The sequence below is a fragment of the Spodoptera frugiperda genome, chromosome 28 (assembly GCF_023101765.2).
Source record: "Spodoptera frugiperda isolate SF20-4 chromosome 28, AGI-APGP_CSIRO_Sfru_2.0, whole genome shotgun sequence".
In the NCBI taxonomy this organism is placed as follows: Eukaryota; Metazoa; Arthropoda; class Insecta; order Lepidoptera; family Noctuidae; genus Spodoptera; species Spodoptera frugiperda.
In genome coordinates, this window is record NC_064239.1 from 10,372,076 (window position 1) to 10,392,657 (window position 20,582).

Sequence of the window (20,582 nt, forward strand, 5' to 3'; positions counted from 1 at the left end):
ACAAAATGTGAGTTAATTGTTCATTTAGAAACGATAATGTTGACTGAATTGTGCTTAAGTTTTAACTAATTTGTCACTAAAAATGTGTAATTTTCTTCTAGACACAATATCTTACTGTTGATTTTTGTAATAAAATTTGCACATACAAAAATAATTTAAAGCATTAGCTTTAATTTTTTACCTTAAGGTAATTTGGAACATCCATTAAGTTAATAACAAAAGCAAGATCCATCACTTAGCGAGCTTAAATAATTCATCTTTTACTTCTAAATATAATTTCTAACCTGTCATTACGTAAGTTAGATTTTATCGCCGGAGAAAATAATTTATGGTTTGTCTCAATGCTAGACGCGAGTTAATGATCGAACGCCGTTTCGAATTTATAAGAAGTTATTGATTGATGCCATTTGGGTTTTATTTATGTTCGCCTTTTACGACATGTTCTTGACACAAAAACTGAAGCTGGATTATATACGACGGTACGGTTGGCACAGAGGCTGGGATACCAGCTTTTGCATAACATGTCGCGGGTTTGACTTTGCACGGAATCAATCTTAGTATACCTGCAAATTATTCGATAATCCGCAAATTGTTGTTCCAGACATGTTTCGTTTTGAATGTATGTGCTACAGGGTATTTTCATTATATGGCATATTAAAAGATCATTAATAGAAAGTCACAACCCTTAGAGCTCTATTTCTGTAAATCATTAATTGAATGCGCTACAAAAATAGGACTAAACAAATTGAAACGAATCAAATAAGTAATAAAAAATAACATGTAATTTTCAGTTCATGTAATTAGCTGAAAAATAACTTTCTAGCACGCCAAATAAGGTCCAATTAGCCTTAATACGTACTTTAATTGGCCATACTTAACTCAAATCTTTCCGTTATTAAGTATACTAAGTTTTCTAAATCAAATAAATTCCAAAAAAGTCCAGTAGCAAGTCAGAACTAACTTATGAAATGGAGGTAGTTAAATCAAAATGTTTTCTGAATTTAAGTTTAATTTCTTAATAATTACTTGCCATTGTTTGGCTACTGATCTGTTTGTTTTAGAAATTGGGGGAGTCTTTGTTTGTTATGGAATTACCTAGATAAAATTGAAGCGAAAACTTTGGCCGTCAACTTTTGTCTTTGACGAAGTCTCGGCATTTAGCACTAGACATAGTCCTGAACAAATAAAGGTCTGATAACAAAGAGGTTATCAACCTCGTTGGCAACAAAATAGAATAGTTTTTGTACTCATACGAAATTGATTGTTAGAATTTCAAATTATCTTCGTATTTGTAATTGTAAGTGTATTTTGTTTGAATTAATCTTGAACGTAAATATCACGTTATAGGTTTTTTGATAGTATATATATCGTCACGCCTTTTATCCCCGAAGGTGTAGGCAGAGGTGCACATTATGACACTATACAATGTACACGCACTTTTCACAATGTATATTGTAAGTTCCATGTAATAGGGGGTGAACTTATTGGCATATATCGGGCATATTTAGAAAAACCGAAAATAGCTCAGCAATACTTTGCCTGACCCGGAAATCTAACTCCAGACACCTTGCCCGACAGTCACACTAACGACCACTTGACCAACGAGGCAGTTTATGTAGAAATATATATGATAGAATAAGTAAGACCACGTAAGTATTTCTAAATGTAAGAGGTATATTTTGAATCCTGAGATAAGTATCATTGTTGGGACCGGTAATTGCTCTTGTGACTACCCATCCAAAAGAAGAAGAATTGTATCATTATGTGTTACTTAGTTACATACATACTAATTATAACTATCACATATGTATCATAAAGGAAACAATTATAAGTAATGAGATAAGACATCGATTATACAAAAACAAACACATCTAATTGAAACAGAACAATTCGTCTTTTGTTTTTGATTATATAATCAATACTCTCAAGGGCGAGAAGCTGTGAATAAATTAATGAATTCACTGAATTATTAGCTTGAAGCTACGTAATAATATCCTCGCGGCTAATAGTAAGAAATAGCACGTATTTATTGGAGCGAAAAGATATCGGTTTACTTTGCTAAAATTGCGGTACTTACTGAAGAATTTAAACGATACCGCTGCCGTATGACATTTCATTGTTTTCATAATATCAAGTAACTGCTTTTAAGATCAAAGTGTACTATAGTTAGTTTTAGAAAGGTAAACATCTTGAGACTGTATTCTATGTAGATTAATACTTAAAGCTATTCTAGTGGAGCTAGAAATACATACATAGGTCTCGTAGATAGTCATTATGTATTAAATACGCAATTTCTACAGAATCTGGATGTGATAGTGACAGTGTACTAAGACAGAAGTAGATTGATAGAACTTTCTAGAAAGCTATGTTTGATTCAAATTATTTAAATCTAAAATGTAAACTTAATTAAGTAATAAATAAATAAATATGTACAACTTACTATAAATTAAAACAAAAATTTCATTTTATTTTATTTTTTTCGGAAAACAGCTAGGATACAGATAGTTTTGAGAAATATTGAAAGAAGGCCAATTGCAAGTTTCCACAAGTAGGTCCAAACGATGAAAAATAAAATAAAAATTCTCTCCACTAGGCGTCAAAGTACTCGTCCTTACCACTGTCACTGGGGCAGTGGCAATCTATCTAAAATATTGCAAGTGAAAATCTGACGAATGACATTAATAAATACATATACATAAACTTATAGTACCTACATTTTACAGAACATATTCTGTGAAATCTACTATGAGTTTCTTAGAAGGGACACTAGTAGCTCTAGTGGACTGACCACGTATATTTAAAGTACGTGAATACTTGAACTCGCAAAGGTACTTCAAAATCCCGTTTATACTACATACAGTCTTCAGAATGGAATTCCTTCGCTTACATACTTTGCTACCGAGAGTGCATATTGAAGAGTAGAGTAACGAATAGAATTTACATATATTATATGTACCTACAGTATGTTACTCTATCTTCTTTGTTATAAAATTTCTATATATAAATTTTATTATACCATCAACTTAGGACATTACTCCTATCCATTTCGGTCCTATCTAATGAAACACATTTAATAATGTACAGACAAGAAAATTAAATCTTTGTACAGTTGAAACTAAATAGCGTTAGGGTGAATACCTGCTGTGCATGTACCTATTTCTTTTTTATACTTAATATGATGGCGTTTGGCCACCATCTCGCCTGGTGGTAAGCGATGATGTGGCCGACGATGGAGCACGCCTACTTATGAGTTGTTTTTTGCAGAAAACACCGACTCCAGCAAGGAGTTCCATTCTTTAGCGGTTCGCACAAGGAAACTCGAAGCAAAACGCTTCGTGCGAATTGGTGGAATATCAACCATATACGGGTGGCGCCTTGTCCTTTGTTTATATAAATTTTATTATACCATGATGTCTATAAGTCCTACAGTCGAAACTAAGTATCCTTAGGGTGATTACCTGTTATGTTGGTATTTAACATTTAATACAGTTGAAACTTTGACTAACATTTTTACAAGTTCTTCGCAGTCAATTTTGTAAAACGATTTGTTGGCATACACGATGTAAAATTCTATTTTAGAACCAATAAAAATACTATATATTTTTGGTCGTAACTGTACCAGTCAAGGATATTCAAGAATTTCCCTATGTTAACAGTATTGAGCGGTCCAAACTTGGGTCCGCTAGGTATAGATTTCATCCGCTCAGGATTTTCTCCGTTTATCAGGAAAAATGTAGGAATATAGGAATTTCGTTGGAGGTCGAGTAAGTACTTTAAGCATTCAGCGAATTTTCGTACACGTATAGCATAACAAAGAATTCTTACTCAACAGAAACCTATTTGGAGGATACCGCTTGCTATATTTAAATGGTAACATAGGAAAGGAGGCGTGATATAGATCATACATTAAGCTTACAGAGCTCAATTCAAGGACCAAACAACTAAGTTTTTATTATAACTTTCGTGAGACATACTAAATTAATTATTATGTAATCGACTTACTCACGTGACAATTGCTGCGTCGTGTGTCGCGGTATGCTGCTTATGAATATGAGCCTCTTGCATGATTTGAAACTAGTCCAATTCATCGTCAAACAGTCACGTGATTAAGCCGATAACATCATAATTCATTATTAATTAAAACTAAGATGGTACAATAGAGTTGACGTACCACAAAAATAAATAAATATAAAAATCAAAAAGGATCCCTACAAAATTAAATTGAAATAAAATGAAATAGTACGTAGGAAACCAAGCAGAAAGCAGAAAATCTTTCAAACAAATTAGTCGTTTGTAGACTATAATTAGTTGTCGAATAAGAATCGAAATAACCAATTTCTTTGTTAAGTAATATGACAAAGAAGCTTAATACAATAATCCAATTAGAAGTAAGCGCACAACAGATCACATCTATAAGACTATCGATGGAATCAAATAACCAAAGAGATTATTTTCACCACAACAGTGAATGCCCCGACTGATGTATTTAATTATTCGAGACCCCTTATTGTATTTTCTCTGTTACTGACTTATAAAGGGAAAAAATATAATAATAATGTTAAGACGCTGACCGTTTTCGGGTCTGTATTGTTTTCTACGAACTATTAAATTACACTAGAATCTAATATCTTTTGAAATATTCCTATTCATTTAAAACATTTCTTCGAAGATAGTAACTTGTCAAAAAGATAAATAAAAACTCTTTAATGATTAAATAATGTTCCTCTAAGGAATAGGGCGACGAGTTTATCACAATATTATTCGAACAAACATTTGATCGAATGATTAGAAAAATCGAGTTTGAAAGGTTCGAGGATTACGATCGTTTACCGATCTCTGCTTTTTTCTCGGTACTGCTTTTGTTAGATGTTTAATTTTTCGTTTTTCATTGTTAGTCTAGAACAATATTGTAATATATTTTCGTCGGTTAGTTGGTTGGTCATCATACAACTACTTATAAAGGATCTTCAAACGATGAAGATCCTTTATAAGTAGTGCCTTGGATGGTAACAAACTAGAACAATACTAGACTGAATAGCGAATTAATAACAGAGTATTGTTTTGTCACAAATGTCAAAGTTACAAAGTGATGAGTAATAATTCTCCACAGCACCATTCCGCTGAGTAATACTGGAACCCAGGCAGAGTGAAACAAAAGCTAGGCTATATTAGAAATATCGGGCAAACGATCAAGCAACATAAAATCTTGCTTGGCAGGGGGCCCCCGATAATACTTCTATATGTAACCGTTCGAGTCCGGACGAGGGCAATTTTTCGGCCAGCGTCGAATCTTTGGCCTTTTCATCGTTTTAGCCGAGGACGATGTTCGGATACTCTTGTTATTTTTCCGACAGAAATCGTTGGCAAGAGTTATGCATTTGTTTTTTGCGTAAAATTGGTCGAGACTTTTTCGCTTGGATGTGCTCATTCGGCCTAATTTCTCGTAGTTTTTAGAATTATATTTTCTCTGTTCTGTATGTACGCAGTAATGCTGGAAATGTAATTTAGGACGCAAAAAATGATGTATCACCGAAATAGCACGAACGATGTTTATTGTGTTTATTTTTTCTTTGACCTATATTAAGTAGAAAACGAAAAAGTATTTCGAGAGAGCTTTAGGCTTCATCAAATAAATAGACTTGTTCTTTAAATGTATGTGTGTCTTAGTTTCGTTATCCCATGAACCCTGCCCTTCGTCAATATACCACAAAAATACACGGAAGGCGAATTCGAACCCGAAACCCGATTAATCGGTCCCTCTCTTGTAACAACATTATACAGAATACCTTGTTGAAATTCCCCACACTGATGTCTGTGTCGGGACGTATGTATTGGACGTGAAATGAATTTATTAATATTATAGTTGCTAGGTTCGTATTTTTTATTTTAATATATATATATTTTTTTCTGTGACAAACTTTTTCGTTTATCCCCTGGGGTGACGGAGGACGAATATTAATACATTCATCTCGCGGGAAGTGGATCAGTAGTGATGTGACTTAACACCAAATTCGGAGACGTTTTTATTTTATTATTTTCTTTCCATTACAAGGAATCCAGTGGACGTGATATGGGATCTAATCTCTTTGTTTAGCTGTAATGATTTTCGCCCTTTCGTGTAGACTGTTGAACGTAAGTTATGGATTACTTTGGGGAGATTTTGAGGGGCTTGCATCCAACGAACGGTTCTCTTGACCCTTGTCAGGTCCGAACCCCGAGAAAGCTGTCACTTGTTAAGTTTTCCGGCCCGTGGTTGCTTGCCCTTTATTTCCTTATATTCATTTACCTTCGCAAAATAAAGATTTGCATTCTTATCTTACTTTTCGGTTTGTAACCAACTTAAGTATGTTTCTTTTACGTAATATTCTGAAGACTTTGTTTTTAGTGAATTATTGTGTAATTAGTACTTTGGACGTAAGCTGAGCTTCTTAATATAGTTTCAAGTAACCCGATATCAGTAGCCTTGAACTAACGATCTGCGGTGTCAAGATACACTTGGTAATTACTCAATCGGGAAGCAATTTAACGCACCAATCTAATAATTTGTCAAATTAGTTATATACGTACTTTATACGAAATTTATCAACTACTTAGCGTCTAATATACCTGCAGTAGTCCCACTTTTTATCAATCTTTTACACAGCTCTTTTTCCCAAACACAGTTCCTAGTAATACGAATCTTAAATTGTATCTTCACACCTTTTTATCCCCGAAGGTGTAACTTTTCACTATTTGCATTACAAGTCCCATGTAATACCCCTATTACCTATGATTTGTGAGCCTATTGCCATATACCGGACACTCTTCCAGGCTCCGACTGCCTCGTTGGTCGAGTGGTCGCAAGTGCGACTGCCAGGCAAGGGAACTCGGGTTAGATTCCCGGGTCTTTTAAACTACCGTTGGGCATTTTACGGATTTTCAAATTTTTCTCAGTATGAATCTTGAATCAGAATAAAACATACAAAAATAAAAGTAGACATTACATCAGGTATTGCAAGCCATGGAACAAACAACAGCTAATGAACTTAAACATAAATACAACGTGTAACAAAATACCCATATACATCAAGAAGGGCTGATGAATACAGGTTAAATAGAGTCTCTACACGAAGTTTCAGCTTAAAATACGATTAAAAAAATTTTTGTACCAAATACTTGGTATCGCATTTTTCTTGATTTTAAATCATACAAACATGTCACAACACTACAGGGATCACTCGCGAGTATTACGAAACATTTCTTCTGTCAATCTGATCGCCTAGTACCTGTCTACCTAATTTTGAAAAACACGGTGGCGCGATTTGAAAAAATCATAACTTGGTACCATGAAAACATGAATTTAAAAAACCCTTCCCGTATCGTTTGTTATGTTATCTAGAAGCCGTGTACTTGATATGTATACCCCCTTTTTGTTACACGTTGTATAAATTCCCGAGGATTAAACAAGGATATGGAGAACGGGATTATGAAGTGTTGATCGCGTTAAATAAGGGTGATTAAGAGTATTATGTGTTTGGTATTCGAATGTTATTAGTTTTGAAACAAATATTTGCCTCTTTGTAGTAGGCGGCATTTAATTAAATGTCAAACTGAGGTGTACTCAGAGAATAGTTGATGATAAATCTGATATAAGACGTTTATAATATTGGTATTTAGTTGTAATGGGTTATGGAATGTGATGTAGGATAATTTTCTTTGAATAAAATTCTGATGAATGCCGTACTTAGGGACGTTAATTGATTAATCAAACTATTACTTAGTAACGATTTTGTTCTGAAAACCATCGCTAAGGACTGGGTTACGTAACCCTTGAATTACTCTGAGTACGGCGGTAAGATCGGTTTGTTAAAGTCTTCACACTAAAACTTTCTTAATTTTTTTAATTGGGTTATTTCTTATTTATTTTATTTATACCTAAAGCTTTCTCCTTATTCTGAAAAATACTATGATCAAAACGCATTGAAATCAGTTCAGGAAACGCGAGATAATCGCATACATACAAGTTAAACTGAGAACTTTATTATTTTACGTTTTTTTAGGAGATAGTAGACTAGAGAGTGGTTGTTCCCTCTGACCACACTAGAAAAGCCGCAGACAGTAAATCAGTAAGACAATTTAATAGTAATATTCATGTACATTTTAGTATCGTAGGCGACTTTTTTGTGTGGGTTAAAGAAAGAATAATAACTAAACACTTCAAATGTAAGGCGTAATGAAATTTAACATAAAGAAAATTTACACCAACACAATTCTGCCTACCCTTACAGCCAATAAAAGCGCGTGCTTATCTCAAGTGTCTTTTTCTTTTGGCCTTTTTCCAAGTTTGTAAGTTAGAGTAGACGTAGCGTGGGTGGGGTTAGTGTTTAAGTATAGCAACTGCCATCTAGGCTTTAGGACTTACTGTCGCACATTTAGGAATTTAAAACTACTCCTAAAGACCATTTATTGGTACTAGTTAATTAAATATGTATGGGAGAGCCATATGCTTCGGCACGAATGGACCGGCTCGACCAGAGTGACCACGGCCTCACAATAAACGGACGTGAAAAAACGCATGCGTTGTGTTTCGTTGTGTGAGTGAGGTTACCGGAGGCCCAATTACCCCCCTCACAATCTTCCCAAACCCCGATTCCCTAACAACTCTTAAATTCCTAACCCCCAAAAGGCCGGCAAAGCACTTGTAACGCCTCTGGTGTTTTAAGTGTTTTTGGGCGGCGGCGATTGCTTAACATCATGTGATCTGTCTGCTCGTTTACCATAAAAAAAATCTCCTGTAAGCTAGGATCTACAGTAAAAAACACCAGAACACTGAAGTCCATAGCGTTACAGGGACATAAATAACTATCATGGATCCCGTAACGAAATAAATCATAACATATTATTAGAAGAGAACAAAAAACAAAAAGCTTACAGTGAATCTTTAATACAATATATTTTATATCAACTGTCCATTGTCCATGTGAGGATACAGACCAATCAGTTCACAATGGCGTGATTTTCCCTTATCAAAGGTATCATTACCGAGGAAGTGAGGATTGGATGATAAGGATCGGTCACTCACTCTACGGCATGTGATTAGCAATAATAGCTCCATCATTGTTGCCTCCTATATTATGTTTATCAATTATTTTGTCATTGTTATCATGTTATTTGAAGAGACATTTCGTGTGAATTATATCATAGTTAATGCGAGTCTAATGAGAAGTTATTTTGAGCATGGAATTATGACAGAAATTCGTAGGTAATTCCTTTACTTGTAATAGTAAATGTTGTTTTATTTCGGCTATTATTTTTATTTGTCACTCGCTTCTACATTCCCCTGAGATAAAAGGTGGCCTATGGGTTATTCCAAATTATATTCCCTTATATCCTTATATCTTTTATCTCGACCTCTTTAGCCGTTTTTGACGTAAAGGAATAACAAACAAACATACAAACTTTCGCATTTATAATATTAGTAGGATTATTTTGGACTTGAATGCTCAATAACTGCTTTAATTATGCTGTTATTTACTTTTGAATAACAAACAATTTGATATTGTAATCTCATATCAAAATAAATATATAATGGTATACCAATTTCAACCTTCCACACGTCTGCCTTTTAACAAAAGCATGATTTAAAAACATTTTTCCATACTCCCCTTTATTCATTGTTGCCGCTCCTATATCCACATGTACTCTATACGTCATCATAAATAATTTTGACAAACATGGGGTCTGATTGATGTATCAGTCGGTATAGCAAAAAGTTGTGCATCGGTTAAGGGTAGAAGGCGAATCGATTATCTCAGATGAGTGAGCGATTAGGTTAACCAGCTTTTGAGAGTATTTTGCCGCATTTGATGGACGGTGTAATGGAAAAGTTGTAGTGCTGTTAAGAGTATAGTAAATAAATAAGGAATTGCTATTGCTTTTTTTTGTTATTAAATAAGCTTATGTTATATATAAATGTTTATGTTTTTTATTAGTGTTGCGTGCGTTTAAAAAATGGACGTTTACTTCCTTTTTTTGATCAGTAAATATACTAAAACCTCCTCCTAAGTGTAACAAAAACATTACTGAAAACCGCATCAAAATTGGTTTAGTCATTCGTGAGATAAACGCGCACAAATATACAAAAATTGATTCGGCCAAACTCGAAATAATCGTGTACAAACATACATCCATACATACATAAAGGTCTAACAGAGAACCTCCTCTTTTGAAGTCGGTTAAAAATACTGCCGTTTTGTTTTAATTGGTTAATAATAATGTGTTTATTATAATATTATTATTTTATTGAATGCACAAAGCTGAGCTCAGTGGTCAGTGGTCAGTGGTTAGTACACCACTGAAAAGGTTGTTGCCCAGCAGTGGACAGAAATAGGCTAAAGATAATGGTTACAGGAATTTGTACCTAATATTGTAAATAGATACCTAAGTACTTACAAATACATTTCAAAATTAATAATCAAACATGAGCACTACATTAGACACAAATACACGTTAAATTAATACGGATAAAATCACGTTCCTGGAACCAATAATTTGCGCCGTATATTGGGTGCCCGTCAAACAATATTCTGAGGCATACCTCTCTATATTAACAGTTTGTGCTGTAATCAGGATAATTTATGGGGCGTCAAACGCATCTGTAACTAGTGATAGGCAATAGATATTGGAACGAGAAACCTCGAACATGAATTTCGCTAGTTAGTTGGAGCTACACTGCTAATTAAGAGCAATATTAAAATATTTCAAGTTCGAAAAGTAGGTTTGAAAATTAGGTCAGTTAATAACTACATATTGCTGCAACGAGAGAAGTTTGTTTGGAGAATTTTTACACTGTTTTTTTTTTCTAATTATAACTACGGCGTTTGCCAATCGCTTTGCTTTCTGGTAGTACCTACAGAATGATTTTTAATATGATAGAGATTCGGGACGCTGATTATCGGTTCAATCTAAGACTGTATTACCCCAATAGGCTTACAGACGGCACAATCTAGTGTAAGCTTGTATCCAACAAAAAACAGACAAAATTAGAATCTTTTTCCTCCAACACCCGGATCGGAAATATAACCAGATTCGCAACTTCCAGTATATCCCGGAATCTGGATTCGTGTTTGATTTAGGTCAATAAATAGCTTTATACATGTACTCACGGGACTTATTACCAGCGAACGTGGGTGTTCCATTACTTCACTGTCTATTTCTACTTGAGGGAATACAAACGTGACATTTTGTATGAGTTGTCAAGACGCCCCCTGTGTACTATGAAGCTTGACAAAGAATGTAATTTCACTTTGGAGAAAACATTTTGAAGCGAACTCAGAATATAAAATTTAAGACACGGAATATTGTAATGTACGTAGTAATATTATATCACACCAGTTTTCCCAAAAGAGTAGGTTGATGTTTGAAAAGGAACATACTAAATGGATGGTCATGTGGTGACGATGGAATTTAAAGTCTATGCTTTATACAGTCTAAGCAGTATAAGAAGCATTCTGCCTTACTAATATGCAGTAATTCGGTAATCAGGGAGGTGGTCACAAATTCCTGAAGCCTCATATATCTATAAACACTTTAACTTTCTATGTGTGGTGGATCCACTCAAAAAATGTTAAAAAGAAAAGGTCATAACACCCTTAACAAGCACGGCTCCGGCTCGGTTCCGGCACGGCGCTTTTTTGTTTTGGAAACAATACAAAAAGGCTGCAAGCGAACTGGCAGCGCGCTTACCACCTTTTTGTATTGACGTTATGAAATATATATATTTCTTTATGGAATAGAGCGCAAACGAGCAGACTGGTATCTGATGGTAAGCGATCAACGCTGCCCATGGACACCGGCAACACCAGAGGAGCTATAGGCGAGTTGCGGGTCTTTTCAAAAGGAATATGCTCTTTTCTTGAAAGTTTGAAAGCCGTATCGGTTCGGATATACCGCATATATAGTGTATTACGACATACGATATAAAGTTCAAATTTAAATAACAATTTAGTTGTTAAGTGTCCTTAATACATTTGTCACCACTCCAACTCTTCCCGCGGGTTAGTCGACTAACGGTCTACACATTTGTCAGAGACTGGGCATTAGCTCTCCCAGATAAACCTCAATATTTTAATCTGCCAACTCTCTTATATGGAGTAGACCCATAGTCAATAGACAGTGACGAGCTGTTGAAAAATGGACATACTTAACAGCATTAGCTGGTTATGCTACGAAATAAAAAAGTAGTTATCAAGCGTGTAGCTAACACATTTCACGTTATACGATTTTAACTTGCATGATATTTAAAAAAAATATCGTTTTCATTGACATTTGTATTTTATTTACAGACAATTAACGAGTGTCACCCAATTCAAAGGCTTTGTATGTTACGTTGATACTTAAAACAAACGATTCCGTTTATTATGTTACCGTAAATATATAAAAGGGTGTCCTTTTATAACCACGTAAAAAACCCTTAAAAAGCTAAATTATATGTCATTAAAACAAGTTGAATTATGTCAACTGAGTTCCTGAACCAAAAATTTTATCAATTAAAAATATCGCCAGAGGGTGTAGCCGTAAAAATTACGCGAAAGTATGTAAATGAAACAAAATTAACACGTAAATATGGACTTTATAAATGAAGGTATAAGCGCTAAATTTAATTACCGTCGCACCCAAATGGCTAATATTTATTAAGTTTAATTTCGGTAATGGAGGGAATCTTGAATTTTCAGCTAATCTTTATACAATTTTGTTACAACGTTTATAGGAAAATTCTTTCTTCTGCGGGTATTTGTAAATGTGTACAAAATATTTCGTATTTTCGTTTGTTATTTGGCGAAATATTATTGTTAGGAGAGAGCCATTCATTGGGAGTTTAATAAAGGATACAGACGTATTTATAGATAGTACCCAGTAAGTAATTCTTAATGGCCAGTAGCTTTGAGCAGACACACAATGAAGGAAACCTTTGTGGACAGCCATTAGTTTCGTAAATAACTGGCCAACATTGACGTTATGCTATAGATGTTGTTGAAATATCGGAATAGAATGGAAACGTCTCACATTTGTATTGTAGATACATATACCCAATTAGGCTGAAAATGTAAGCCTCTAAAACTCAATAATAATACTTATTGTGGCTCTAGCCAGTGATCCGGACCAGCTTCTTAGATTCATCAGTACTCGAGTGCTTGTTCGTGTCTATATCAAATCCTATCTTTTCTTGCTATGATCCGATGCTGCGGACTACCTAGCGGGGCTCCGGCTCGAAAAGCAGAAGATGGAACGGGGTGGTTTTAGTCATTAAGAGTCTGATACTCCCTCTCGCCTCGCCCAAGGCGGGATAAGTAATTGGATGATTTTCCCCTCTCAAAAAAACCTCTTGTTGCTATTGCAATGTTGAAGGATTATTTTGACATTGCCAAAGTCGATTCAATGTAACTATTTCCTTACACTTATTTAAAGAGAATTAATATTACGAACAATACCAAGCTCTAATATTTAAATATGTACATTTAAATAAAGCAACAGTATACCTCCAAACTTTATGGCCCTGTGTTATCGAGTTTAAAAATCCTATTTTAGTATGCGAGGCAAATTTTAAAAATACGTTCCAGAATATTCTGTAGTCCTGGCTGGAAGCCAGTTTTGCTGAACTGTATAGGAAAATTACGAATAGAGAACGACAAATAGCTTCTTGGTTGTCATTTCCAATTTTTAAACGCATTTTAATATTTCTCAATTTTGTGGCTTTTATTTTGTTTATGTCTTGTAGCTGTGGGATCTGTCACTATGACTGGTATAAATAAGACTACGGGCTTTTTTTTTTAAAACATTGCCCCACACTAGAACTATTTTTTGTGTTGTGGGTGTGTTTCCAAACATACGATTTTACATACACATGACACCTAGACCCGAAGTAACAATTTGTGGATCACACAAAGAGTTACTTCGGATCTCCGTGCGGGAATTGATAGTGCAGTCAAATTTTGTTTAACTTTCTATTGATGATTTTATTACATTTCTTTATGAGATTAAAAGTCTAACTCTCTCTCTTATCACTCTTCTAATAATAATATGTATACTTGAATAAGCATGACATATTTGTATCCGATTTGTAAGTAGGAAATAAAATATGTGTGAATTTTTTCGTTCCATCCAATTCACTGGTTCGACATTTCATTAGTTTTTTGGACATAGTTTAATAAAACAATAGAACAGACCGTGACCGTAGTTTAGACATATAACAATAGAACTGCCATCGTGATCACTATGTAACATACAGCTATATACCCCAGCAACCTACAAATATGTCTTTCTATGTAAGCACATTCAATTTTTACAATGAATGTTAACTTTTATGTTCGTTTACATAAGAAAAATATAAGAAGTGCGGTCGACAGAAGTATGGCTACAATCTTCCGATATTTCAAGGACGACCGTCGCCCTAAAGTATTTCCACATACCGACCGTGAATAATATGAAAGTGATTTATATTGTATTCCTTTAACGAGAACGTTGACCTTCTCAATCCAAAAAAAAAACTGTTTCTTCTTTTTCATTTTTTTTCCGTAGACCATTTCTCTAAATCATTTCTGTGATGTGACTTGTAGTTTAAGTACCTATTAATATAGAAATAATCGTATAATATTTTTTTTAAGGAAACGTTGCCCACACGTTTAAAAATTTTTTTTCCTGTCTCGTGGGTGCGTTTACAAACATACACGAAACACACACAGAAATAGCTGCTCCGTGCGGGAATCAAACCCGCTACACGTTGCACAATCGTGCAGTCATAATGAAAAAATATATGAATAGGAACACGATTATGTTAAGACGACCTTCTTAATAAATAAGACGTTTCTCCGTAAAACAAATAACGCTAAATCAAATCCATTGAAGCGGCTACATAAAGCATTAATTACGTCATTGACCTACATAGCCATTACTCTTACAGCCGGAGCAAAAGTCACGACCGAAATGTAAAATAATAATAAAATAACAAAAATAAATAAGAGAGAAAACATTATTCCTTTGGGAATGGCGAGGAGCCGGAAATAGGAAGTGTCTTAATGAGCCCGTTGATTGCTCAATTAGCCAGCTCTAGACTTGTACTGAGAACAAAGTAACGAAGTCTTATTGTTTTTGTTATTTTTATTTTGACTAATGAATTGTCGTTCACAGGTCAAGTCTATATTATAGAGTACTAGCGACCTGCCCCAGCTTCGCATGGGTGCAATGGTGATATATTATGCATGTATTATACATGTAAACCTTCCTCTTGAATCACTCTATCTATTATAAAAGCCGCATCAAAATCCATTACGTAATTTTAAAGATTTAAGCACACAGACGAACAGACAAAACCGGTGATCCGTGTACCGCTAGTGGTCCGCAGAAGATAATGTATGGTCGGCGAAAGAAGAAAGATACACTAGATAGATATCACCTAATAAAACCTATGGTTAACGCACAAATATTTATGTCAATAATAAGAAAGTCAATTGATTTCAATAATTAAAAGTTACTATTTTTGTGAGAACGAGAACGAACCTTCACGACTCTGGACAAAATCGTATGTGTGTACATAAAAAAAGTAATAGTGGTTCCTAGCTTAAGAAAAATGATTATTATGTTATCGGCTTACTCACGTATTTTTTTGACGAGGAACTCGACTAGTTTCAAGCCATGCTAGAGGCTAACCTAACCTAACAAAAATGGTTCTCGATCGACAAAAGTTTGGGAACCACTGATCTAAGATAAATGTAGATGCACCTGTGTTTTAAATTTTTGACTATTGGTAGGTGGATGCTTTTTCTTTACCATTTGGTTTTAGTTTTTAAATAATTCGTCGATTTTTTTTCATCCTTAATATGTTATTTGCAAATACAAGTTAAATAATTAAGAAGATTTTGAAAAAAATATTTTTATATTAAAATAATTTACGCAATAAAAAAATCTGACATCGATTAAAAATTAAATGTCATACTCTGAAAGCATGATAAAATACGTCTAACAATAATATCGACTTAGTATTTTAATCACATCTTTTGTATTTACATAATCGAATACATTTTTTATACTACAACTATCTAATTCGTGACTTAGATGTTGTAAAGTCAAAGTTATAATTATAATAATAGATAATATACAACTAAAATAATTTAACAAATCATGGTAATCAAGATGTTGCAGTTTTTTTAAATAACACAAAGCACGTTAGTTAGTTAGTTTTCCGAGTAAACAGTTGTGAAAGAGGTGTTTCACCGATTTAAGCTCTCGTTATAATTTAGTTTTAATACACTGTATTTTTTGCTGAAAATTAATTTAAAGGCTAAACTACGGCCCATTAAACATATTATATAAAAAAATATTAGTGTCATGTGTTAGCACCAGTAAAACTATTTCTACAATAACACATTTTACCACAGCAATACTTGTAATATTGCTGCATCCGTTTTAATTAAAAGACGAACATCGAAACGTTAAAATATTCAAAAAAGTCGTTAAGTTACAAAATTAAAAAGTTGCCGGCAACCGTAGCATTAGTAACATCATTTTATATTAAAATTCACGGCGTAACGAAGTCTTGCTCTGAACTCGCTATATTATTATGTAAAAGACGAAATAACTGATTAGTTATTCATGTATTCGTACAAATTGTGTTGGTGACGTGATAATAAATGATGCAGATATTTTAAATTCCCATTTTATTTGCGAATATTTTGTAAGAGAAGAATCCATTAGCTCATTTTTGTCACCGTGAGTCGGCATGATACACAAAATTAACAAAGAGTGCTGTTATATTTACCATCATTCAGCCAGTGTCATTTCACTATGACATATCGGTGCCCGTCCGGCTTCGTCATTAAAAAAAACATAGAAAAATAAAACTTTTACAAGCTTAAATACACTGAAAAGTCATAAACTTTGAGTAGTTCGATTAAAAAAGTTCACAGCACTGTAGATTGCGTCGCACAGAAAGTTGGTATAAGTTCGCTTAGTAATGTTTGGGGGTATAAATCAATTAGTTAGTTTGACGTGAGGGGGGTGCGCGGGAGCGCGGGATTATTCGAAGCGTGGAGAAGCGTATCGGCGCAGACTAATCGCGTCGCGCCGCGCCGCTGACTGCGGGGCTGCCGTGCCGCGGCCGCCGTGCCGCGTACTGCCGCGCGCAAGCGCTTCGCGGCCTTCGCCGCAAATTTTTCTCATAGCCCGTTCCAACTAAATTGCAAAACCGCCGACCGCCCGTTGAAGGTACGAGAAACGCGCCGAGGGATTCTCCCGCAATGTAATCACCCGAAGAACAACAAGGCGGGATAACGAGCCCGCCTTTTTCTTATAAGGAACGACAGTAATTCACACTCAACTTAATCTTATAATCGGCTAAAGAATTAGCATAACTTACGCACGCCGTAATTAAATTTCGGTCCGGTTCGTGTTAATTAATGTACTTTGTATTGTTTTTTGTTTAAATGGAGCGATGAGGGTCTAATCTTAAGTGTGGTCTACTTGTGTAGTACGGTATAAAAGTAAAATGAGATTGTCACTTTGATGTTTTTGTTTTGTTCATGTCTCTGTTTTTACTTTGTAACACAACACATAAAAAATATTTAACAAGATTTTCTCAATAAGTCTGTACAAGCTCACGTTTCCAATTAAATCTAGTATCCTTCGTGAGTTTCAAAGCAACACTTGGTTTTGAAAAATTTCGTTGTAGGCACCTTTTATCGAGATTAAAATTCTACAGTTGCAAGCCGTGTTTGTAATCTTTTACCTCAAAGTTTACCTAGACTATTTTAATATTCGTTTGAATTTCGTAACGAGTTTTTTGTACATTCACCCTTGGGCGGGACAGTAATTGAGTTATTGTAGGTTCACTATTCGGTGGACTTATAATGATTGTCTGGTGGAAGATTAACAAGAGTCGGGGTCCATGTTTCGTTTGTAAGCAAACTGTTGGGGTTTATGTTTTGTTTCTTTGATAACTGTGCAATTGACAGCACTGTTAAGCCGATCGACGGCGCGGGCTTTCACGATGCTCACAGACTATGAATGAATTGTGTTCATAGCGTCGGTCGCGTTCTGGTTTTGTTCGTTCATTCAGTTTCGCACTAGTCACGTTTCACTCCAGCCACTATTATTGCACAGATTTAAATCCAATGCTTCGCGATTGGTTTTGTTTTTTTTAAAGAACAGTTTTGGAATTGATTTAAATTTTCTTTTGCTCAGAAGTTTATACAAAGTTGTACCTACATATAAAAGCTGCGACTACATGTTTTGAGTACAAGAAGTATTTGATCCCAGAAAAGACAATATGTTTACTTCTGATAATCACATACTCACCTCGGGAATATAGGTAGGTAGATGAAATAATGCGCATAAGGAAAATTTTGTGGTATTACATCCCATGAAATATAAACAATGGAAGTTGCGGAAAACTTGATTGATGAATTTAATATTTATTGTTGTCTAGTTACGAAAGCAATCTTAGTTTATTATAAAATAATAGCAATATCTTAAAACAAAATTAATATTCATTGATTACTTGCCCTAAATCTGTCCAAATAGTCCAAGTTTCATCAATGAATAACCAAAACTGTAATCACCCACCGAAATACCTTCGGTTAAACACAGCCGTTCACTATCAAGCTAATAGCTCACTATTGGAATAGTTTGTAGATAGATATTAAACAATATTGCAAGCGTTATCTAATATTACACTGTTTGGGGATCAAAATGACGTCAGAGTTCATGTCCGGACCGCAAGCTAAACTTGTCACAAGTTCGAAAATATGATTTCCTGTTTTCGACGTCGGTTGCTCTTAGCAATAGTCGGGAGTCCGGAAAATCTTTCGTTTAGCCAGTATGGGGCATACAAACTAGGAGGACAGTACATTAACTTCTTACTGCCCCTATATGCTGACCCTTGGCTTGCAAGGGTGGGTGAGTTAGCATGCCGTCTTTATCAGATTCGATTCAAAGATGGTTACGAGAAGCAACATTTGTTTGACGTGACACACCGAGGCATAATATTAAGTGATATATGGTATACAGTATAAGTAGGTAAATGACATTCTTATGACTCAGTAGTTTTTCAAATGAAAACTGCAGTGAGCATAAAATAATCATAAAAGTGACTGCATACGGCTTTAATTCACCTCTCAATACTGCTAACATTAAATTTAACTTCTTATAGTGATGAGCACACATTTGAATACTAGCCATTTCAGTTTTATCTTACGTTTATCTTACGCTCGTGATATGGCAATATTTAGTAGTTTCAAGCTATGCCGTGTCAAAGAATGTCAAAAAAAATAATCAAAATAAAATGTCGTAATCTTGTATCGAAACCCAAGACACACCTTGAGTAAATGATTCATCAGTGTAAGAAAGTACTTGAATAAGTAAGACAAGTCAACTTTTTGGATCACCCTCTATTAAGTCAATGGACTTTCTTGTAACAATATTGTTTTATACAACAAGGCGCCTGAAATAATAGTGACATGAAATGGTACATTGACAATGGATAGTCGCACAGTTGCCAAGGAAAATTGTAAGGAAATACATCGTCACTAACTTCATTATTCAAGTAAGATGTATAAGAAGATTATTGGCATTAAAATAATGAATAGAGGAGATAGTATGAGACAACTTTAGGAATAATGACTCAATTAGGATAATTAATAAATCCTATGTATATGTATAATACTATATACCAAATATATGGTTCGGAGAAAAGTATATCGAGTGCCAATAAGAGAGAGAGTTAGAGTACTTTTCCACTAGATATGTGCTATGCTACGTTGCTGTGGATGCGTTTGAATTCCACCAATCATATTCATTGGTGTGTGCTATGGTATGTATTAGCATAGCAAAATAGAGTCAGCTAAGCTATGTTTTTTACATAAAAATACACGTGCCTTTGATGCGTGCTATATGGCTTTCCTACTATCGATACATCGTATACTCGAGCTGCGCATCTTCCTCACACAGCTACATAGCTTAGTATTAGGGAAGACGGTCACATAGCTTCACGGCTTAGCTATTACATCTTTGCATCTTCACAGCTTAGATAATACGTAATCAATTGTTTTTGTTCACTGTTCCAATAAAAAGCGACACCTACATTACCGTATACCCGTTCCAATATCCTAGTTATAATTTTATAAACTATTACAATTTGTATACTTTTACAAGTGACCTATTCCCGTATTATTTCACTTCGATAAACGGGTAGAAGCCCCAAAATAATATACCAGGATTTATGATTCTGAATTTGATTACACCCACACGGCCATTGAGACCTTTACATATTCATTTCATACCCAAGCCTCAGCTTAGGTTCAGTGGGCATCGTTGAACTTCAAGCGAGTACTAATTGAGGTCAAATAGTCTAATAAAATTATGGTTGTTATGCTGGCTTGGTGGGTTAGAGTCAGTAGCGTGACTATTGGGAATCTCTCTGAGGTTCTGTTGTGTTTGATCCTTAGACAGGAAAATACATATCATGTTATATTCAAAACTTTCATGAGGCTTCTGTTGTTGCAGGTTTATTTAGACTACCGTGATTGTTTGAAAATTTGTGGCTGTCAATGTGC

At 34.7% G+C, this 20,582-nt stretch overlaps 1 protein-coding gene across 2 annotated transcripts in view; it reads right to left on the reverse strand.

Moving 5' to 3' along the window:
* Nucleotides 1-17,256, reverse strand: part of LOC118265521 (hemicentin-1) — a 57,272-nt gene extending 40,016 nt beyond the window's left edge. Inside the window, exon 1 of one of the 2 annotated variants that reach the window (XM_050705910.1) lies at nt 16,793-17,256. The gene's annotated coding sequence lies outside the window, so the exon portion shown is untranslated. The remainder of the gene's footprint in view (nt 1-16,792) is intronic. The other variant, XM_035578436.2, reaches the window with a different exon arrangement.
* Between the last annotated feature and the right edge of the window lie 3,326 nt (nt 17,257-20,582).